Source organism: Nannospalax galili, unplaced genomic scaffold (assembly GCF_000622305.1).
Source record: "Nannospalax galili isolate Female #2095 unplaced genomic scaffold, S.galili_v1.0 scaffold2324, whole genome shotgun sequence".
Lineage (NCBI taxonomy): Eukaryota > Metazoa > Chordata > Mammalia > Rodentia > Spalacidae > Nannospalax > Nannospalax galili.
The window spans coordinates 367,767-375,810 of record NW_008351545.1 but is presented as its reverse complement, the minus strand read 5'-3'; the positions used below and the strand labels follow the sequence as shown (position 1 = coordinate 375,810).

The following is an 8,044-nucleotide window of genomic DNA, read 5'->3' as shown; positions in this document are numbered from 1 at the left end:
TATTGGGGGGGGGGGGAGTTACTATAGGTCTCAGATGCTATCTGATGACATTCTTAGGTTTTTGATTGCTGGAACCTGCTGGTCTGCTAGTAGATACCTTACAGGAAGGGTTTTTTAATCTGTTAATCACAGGATGTTAGGTCAGAAACAGAGATGTGCCAGGAAAGGGTGATTTAGAGGCTAAAGGTAGCCTGAGATCAGTGGTAATCAGGCTCTGGACCTACAGCATTCCAGGCTCTCCACAATCAGAGCTCTAATCAGTTAATCAGCTTTGCAGGAGAAAGTCCAGTTTGAAGATTCAAGGCTTGTCTGGGAACTTCCATTCACGCTCCCCATCTTTTTTTCCTAAATTTTTAGGCTTGTAACTCTAAAGCCAAATTGTCTGTGATTTTCCACAGAGCCACTTAATGCCTCTGTAGCTCTATTTCCTCAGCTCTCAGTGGGGATGATAAAGATCTGCCCAGGGCTGTTAAGAGGTTTACATGAACATACTTGGCATGGAGAAGTGCTCCCCATATATTCCTTGGGATTATCTGCTCCTCTCCTTGCCTCCCTGTTCAGCTTCCTGATGTATTCATTTCTACAGTGATTTCTTCATAAATTCATGCTTAATTTTTTTCTGAGTCCCTCATCTTGCACACTCTGAGAAGATAATCTGGCAATTCTTAGAGTAGAGAGAGAAATTATTCAGTGCCATCCATGAATACACCACTGAAATGTCTGTTTCAGAAATTCTTTACAGGAGAGTGATGAATGTTAAGCTTTGATACTCTAGTCTTCTGGCAGTTCTGGAAGTAGGTATTTAAGTTTACTTTTGTTGGGCATTTTCCTTCCACGCTGGGAATCAAACCCACAACCTCTATCAAGCCCTATGTAACTGAACTGTATTTTCAGTCTGAGACCTAAAACAAAAAAAACAAGCCATAAAATTCATGGGGTCAGGATGTTTGCCCACGCTGCTTAGCAGTCTAGTTCAGAATAAAGCTGAACCAGAAAGGAATCCAGCCCAGTTCTGCCATTTCCAAACTTCTGTTGCTCAGGAAGTTTATCTTTACTGTCTCTGAGATTGTGGGGGGGGGTTGGGGTTTTTTTGGGGGGGTCTGTTCTTCAGTTAAGGTGATTTTGCTTTATCTAATGAGTTTTGGTGTTGACCAAATTTAGCATATTTTCACCTAGGATCTCTGGATTTTGTTAATAGTAGTCTTTCTATTCTGGGGTAATAAGAAATGTCTGAGAACTTTTATGGTTTTATTTTTAACATTCACAGCCTTGGTTTATCGGGAATGATTCCTGTTGTATTGAGTGGGAATCCAGTGTAATGGTTTTCTAGGTGATTATCCACTTATCCTTAAGTTATTAAAGAATCTTCTCTTATTTATCATTATTACATCCATTTCTGGGCTTTCTGTTCTGCACCATTTGTCTGCCTCAGTTTCACACTATTTAAGCCTCGTGAATTTATAATATTCTTACAGCCTTTAGAGCTGGTTTTCTTTTTTCAATTTTCCCAAGTAGTTTTATTTTCTATGTGAATATTAAAATCTAATTTTAACTAATTTTTAACTTATAAATATAAGTTGGTAGTTTATGGGAATAAATTTACAATTATTGTTGGGTTGTTTATGCTAGGGATGAAATCCAAGGGCTCACGCCTGCGAAGCAAGCGCAAGTGATCCATGTTTATCCACGTCTCAGCCCCTGCCTATTAATTCTGAGATTGGTCTCTGTGCGTTAAGCCCTGAAGGTGACCCACCTGAAAGAGAAAACTCAGGTTCAGAATGGTGCCTGACCTCAGAAATTTTACCTGTCAATTTTCTTATATGTGAGAAGAGGATTTTGTTGTGGGACTTCCAGTTTTAAACAGATAAAATGTGCCAACCGCCCCCAGTGCAGTCAGCATCCTTCCTTCTTCACGCCCTGCAGTCGCCTGAGTTCTGGAACCACCGAGAGGACGGAAGCCTCCGGCATCCTAGAGCGCACGGAGCGCCTGGGTGGAGAACGGCCGCTCCACGCCGCACTGCCGGCGTCCCCGTCGGAAGTCCAGGAGGCCGTCCCAGCCTGCGGGTGAGCTGCTGCTCCCGGCTTGCCTGAGGCTTTTCCTGGGACTTGGGGAACCCGCTAGAGTGAGGAGGAGCTGCCTTTTCTGGCCTCGCCCTCTCCCTCCTTCAGCGCTCGGCTCATGGTGCCCCCTTTTCTCTTGTCCCCCTGACCCTCGTTTGTCCCTTCCTCCTCCCCACGCCCAGCGACTCCTTATCCCAGAAAGGGGGTGGGTGAGGCTTGGCATTGGTCCAGACCCTCGGTCCTGGGTCCCATCCATCTTGCCCCGCCCCAATCCTGGGCCCTAGCCTGGGTTCGGCCCATCCTGGGTTCCCTCCAGCCTGGGCTCCCCCGAGCCTGGGCTCCCCCAAGCCTGGACCACCTCCTAGCCTCAGGAGTGACCCCCACTTGCTCTGCTAAAGACCGAATTTCCTGGAGGAAGGGTGGTCGGCTCTGGGTGCTTTTTTCTGTTGGTTTGTTATTTGTTAAATGTCACTCGATTGGGATTTGGTGTTTTCGTCATTATTATGCTGAAGCTACAGATTTGGGGAAGACCTGAGAAGTAAAATGATGCTTTCCTCGTATCAGGATGCGAACTGACAGTTCACCGTTGAGACGGTCTGTACCATTGGAAAACACAGGAAGCTCATTATTATAACTGGACTTTGGAACAGAAAGTTTTGAGTTTGGAGGGTAAATTGGGTTTGTTCTAAGAGGTGAGGGTGGCAGCAGTCCACCACTTTGTTCTGAACTGTAAAGATGGCCAGACTGTTGGGGCTAGTAAAGGATTTACTCCATAAATCAAGACACACCATAAGCCTTTTGCTAGGATGCAGTTTTCAGAGCAACAGCAGCCCCTTACAGTCGCAGTCAGTGTTATGTTGAGCTGTATGCCTCTCCTCATACCCCTTGTGGCTCAGATGTGGACTCTGGGTGATAAAAACACCTATCAATGATGTTACTTTCTCTTCTGATTTAATTGAGTTTCTGTTCCTTTATTTCTATGGTCTATCATCTACCTATCTGCAAATCTTGTTCATATCCGTCTTGTTTTTAATTTGTTTTAATATGATTTCTTAAAAGGTCTTGTAAAGTAGAACCTATACTTATTTTTTTCATTGCTGTAGTTCAAGCCCAGGGCCTTGTGCCTGTCTAGTGAGTGCTGTACCTGTGAGCTACATCCACAGGCCCTGTACATTATTTTTATATTTACTTGTATTCAGATTGTTTTAGATACCTTTAAGGAAGACAAATTAAATAGCTACTTGAGTCAGTTGTCCCTTCTAATAGCATTCTGTAAAGTTTCTTTCTGATACAGGTGAATGAAAACTTGATCCTGTTCTGGCTCCTATGTGGTTGATGTGTCCTAGGATTACTGAATAAATGTTTGAGCGTCCTGATTCAGTCTGTATTACAACATATTGCCTTGGCTACAGGGAATAACATACATGTGAAAATTTTATTATTTCAGGAATCAAGACTAGAGAGTTATGAACAAAGTATCAACTTTGAAAGCAAGATTTTTGTAAGGATGAACCCCCACAAAAAGGTCTCTAGTATATATACTAAGGACTCTTTACAGATTCCTGAGCATAAAAAAGTCTCTCAACATGAAGACAAGTTAGAAAATTGTAAGGGCAGGCCCAACAGAGGACAGCTGGTATAAATGCAATCAATGTGGAAAAAAGTTTACTCAGAACTCAGGTCTTGTTCGGCATCAGAGAATCCATACTGGAGAGAAACCCTATGAGTGTGATCACTGTGGAAAAGCCCTATACCTGTAACCAGTGTAAGAAAGCCTTCAGTGTGAGAGGACACCTGATTATACACCAGCGAATTGGCAATGGAGAAAAGCCCTGTGAGTGCAGTGAGTGTGGCAAAGCCTTCAGTGTGAGCTCAGCCCTCATCAAACATGAGAGACTCCACACAGGAGAGAAGCCATATAAGTATAAGCAGTGTGTGAAAACCTTCTATGTGAACTCGGCCCTTATTAATCACCAGAGGATTCACTCTGGGGAAAAACCCTGTGAGTGCGGAGAGTGTGCAAAAGCATTCATTCGGATTCAAACTCTGATTCATCACCAGAGAATCCATACTGGAGAAAAGCCATATGAGTGTGATGAGCATGGGGAAGCTTTCCTCAGATGCTCTAATCTCACCAAACACTAGAAAATACATGACAGATGGAAATGTAATTACTGATGTATAGGGTGAAGATGTTCTAGAGGTCTTTTGATGCCACAAGAGTGTGACAAAAAGTGCACTAATTGCTAATGCCCTCCCTTGGAACACTGAAGGAAGAAGTCACTGAAACCAGCTCTGTCACTCCGTCAGCATAATGCCCAAGCCTCTGAAGCTGCCTCTCCTCTCTCTGATGCCAGCTTTTTTATAGTGAGAATGGAGGCAGAGACAGGTGAGTCACCCCACAAAGAAGTTCCTGGGCCAACCAGCCTGGAGTATGCACTGCAGCAACAGAAACCAGAAACCCTACCTCAAGGTGGAAGGCCAGAAGAACCGCTTCTCAGAAGTTATCCTCAGACCTCCATACACAATGTGGCTAACCATGCTGACACACTTCATGCATCATACACACAAAAATAATGTTCCATAATTAATAAGAGCAAATTTTAGCAATTTAGACATTACATTGGGCTGGGAAGCTAGCTCAGGAGGTAAAGGCGTTTGCTGTCTAGCCTGATAACCTGAGTTTGAGTCCCAGAACCCACGTGGTAGGAGAGAATTGACTCCTGCAAGTTGTCCTTTGACCTCCACATATAGCATAGCACATATACACCCACACATACACAGTATAAATAAATGTAAAAATTTTATTTTGTTCTTTCATGTGTAAGCTTTTTGTTGTTCTAGATGAAGCATTAAATTCTGAATTTAAAGCAATGTAGTTGATAAGACAAAGGCTGTGTATCCTCACTGAACCTAAGAATTCCAGGCTATTGATCTTGCTTTACTTGTGTTGCACTCCTGTGCTTTCAGGAATGATTAGCCATACTTAGTGACCTCTCAGCCACTATCTCTAGGTAGGAATCCCAGCAGATAATTCTCATGTCTTTGAGTGGTCAAAAAAGCCCTGACCCATTTGGCTTCCTGATCAGATAAGCTCCTAAGTTAACCAAGATTCCTAAACCCGAAAAAAAAAAAAAAAAAAAAAAAAACAAACCTCTTAAGGAGTTTCTTGGGAGGAACCTCTGACTTCTGACCCTTGTATTTAGTGTTTCTCCAAGTGTGGTATGCCACATGCAAAGGCAGATAAAAAAAAAATGGGGCAGACTGATGCTTGCTAGATTGGGATGAGTATTGATTTTAAGATAACTTTTACAGATTTGTGACTGATGTGTCATACCCACTATCAACAAGAAGAGCTCAGGTTTGAGAGATGATAAGAAGTTAGTGAGCCAGATTTGGAAAATTTTTATTTCATGTGTGGGAATCTCAGAAGAGCTCTCTGACTGTGGCCTAATTTCCTAATCCCCAAGCTCTCTATATACATGTGAAACTCAAGAGAGGAACTTGGAATTCTAAATTATTTTGTTATTTTTCTACTTTAACTCATTTTTCACTCCTGGTTAACAATTCTGAACACCCTATAACTCCAGCTCCAAGGGATCTAACACCTTCTTCTGGCCCCTGAGGGCACCTGCACTCATGTGACATACACTTCAATAAAATCTTTAACTGATTTTTGCAATTTTCATACAATACAGTTGGCTGGTATTTAGATCCCCTCCGCTCTCTGCACCTCAGCCCACTGCCCCTACCCAATTTAATAATCTTTCTTTCTCTCTCTCTCTCTCTCTCTCTCTCTCTCTTCTTTCTTTCTTTCTTTCTTTATATATATTGCCTATACTGTCTGATGTGTGTCCCCAAGTGTCGTACAGTGTGAGTCTATCTACTGGGCCCACCAATAGTTCCATCCCGGCAAGACACTGAAGACACTGTCTTTTCCCCTTCCCAGCAGCCATCAATTTTCAAAAGTTCCTTAGGTTGGCTTGGGATTTCTTAACCACTTCCCCCTGTCTATGGTGGGATTTTATCTGCTTTGAGCTTGCATAGGATTTGTGCATTATGTCACCATTGCTGTGAGTTCATATGAGTAAATGATCAGCTGTCTGGAAGACTATTTCCTTGTGGTCATCCACCCTTTCTGGCTCTTACAATCTTTCTGCCTACTCTTCCAAAATGATCCCTGAGACTTGAGAGGCAGAGGCTTGAAAGAGGTATCCTATTCAGGGATAAACACTTTGCAACCTCTTGTTCTCTGCACATTGGCCAATTGTGGGTTTCTGTGTTAGTCACCATCTGCTGCTTAAGGAAACTTCTCTGGTGAGAATCAAGAGAAGCATCCTAAGTGTAAAGGTTTCAGTGAAGATGTGTCACTTAGAGTTAAGCATTTCACAGACACAGCTACAACCCCAGCTGGAGCTGAAGTCGAAAAGATAAAACCTCACTCATCCTGGGGTATGTCAGGGAGAATAAACCACATACCGTTACACGCTTACTGTCCATCAAAAGTTTATATGAAGACATTATTTAAATGTAAATGATATACTCCAGGTGTGGCGATATGTGCCTTTAATGCCAGCCCTCAGGAGGCAGAGACAGGTAGACCTCTGTGAGATTGAGGCCACCCTGGTTCACATCATGACTTCCAGACGGGCTGTGACTAGGGAGACCCTGACAAAAATGTGATGTGTAAAAGCCTTCAGTCAACATTAGTCTTGTCAAACACTAGAGTCCCCACTGGATAGAAGCCTTATGACTTGGACAATGTGGGAGAACCTTTTAATCAACATTTACCAAACATCAGATGATATAAAGTTAAAGTTAACCTTAATAATCAAATACATGGTAGAGAAGTATTATAGACCTTCTTAACAGTAAGCACTGCCATTAAGAAACAAATGCAAATAATCACTTCAGTTGCCATTATTTTTATGGAATTAAAATTATTAGAAAAAGGATATCATGTCACTTCATGAGTAGAGTTGAGGAATTAAGTTTTGATGCCATCACTGTAGATATTTATGACAGCTTTTCACTTTCTATTGTGAAGCTAGAGAGTAGGGGTAAATATAACCAATTGCAACTTTGACTAATACAAGCATTACTACACTGGAGTGGTTTTTTGAAATCATGATAATTACATTTTCTGAAGATAATTTTAGTTGATTCCAAAGGCCCAGTGAGTGGATCTCTTTTACGCCACTCACTCTCTACTTTTTATGGACAGTATAGAAAGTGCTGTAATGTCTTGTTGCAAACCATTTCTCAGAATTTCCATTCCAAGGACAATGCCAGTGCTCTGCTGGCTCTCTCCTTTCTCTTTTTTTCATTCAGCCTGGGACCCCAGCTCATAAGAAGTTTAGGCCTTCGCGTCTCAGTTATACCTCTCTAGAAACTCCCTGAAAGACCATCCAAGTGAAATGTCTCCTAGGGGATTCTAAATCCAGCTAGGTTGACAGTAAAGATTAATTTTCACAATGAAAGCTTTCAAGACCCTTTTGAGTGACCACTCAAGGGTTCTATTTATGGGTTAATACTGATTCAGTATAAAGCAGGGCCCCTTAATGGTTTGCCATGGGCTTCTGCCCTCTCTTCCTAGGCCTGACCAGTGAATGACCTTGGGTGCTCAATGTGAATTGATAACTCATTGGATGATACATCCCTGACCCTTTCTTTGTTCTGTGGGTGCCTATTCTGGAGTCAGTAGACATCTGTTTAAGGAAAAGCAATATAACTTTTCATATGTATGTATTTTACTTTTTCTTCTTAACTCCTTTCCTAATCCCATTCTCTTCCATTCCCCCCACATGTACCGATCCTTAGACTTCCTTTACAAAACTGGTCTTGTATGCCATTCTGCATTCTGAGATCTATCCCATGTTAGGTCATGCAAGTTCACTCCTTTAACTGCTGTACAGGATTTATACATTCATTCCTCTGATGAAGGCCAGTTGGGCTTTGAATAAACTATTATAAACAGTCTTGC

General features: G+C 42.2%; 1 pseudogene; it reads left to right on the top strand.

Moving 5' to 3' along the window:
• The first annotated feature begins 1,948 nt into the window (after positions 1 to 1,948).
• LOC108491566 lies at positions 1,949 to 4,744 on the top strand (annotated as a pseudogene).
• Positions 4,745 to 8,044: the final 3,300 nt, after the last annotated feature.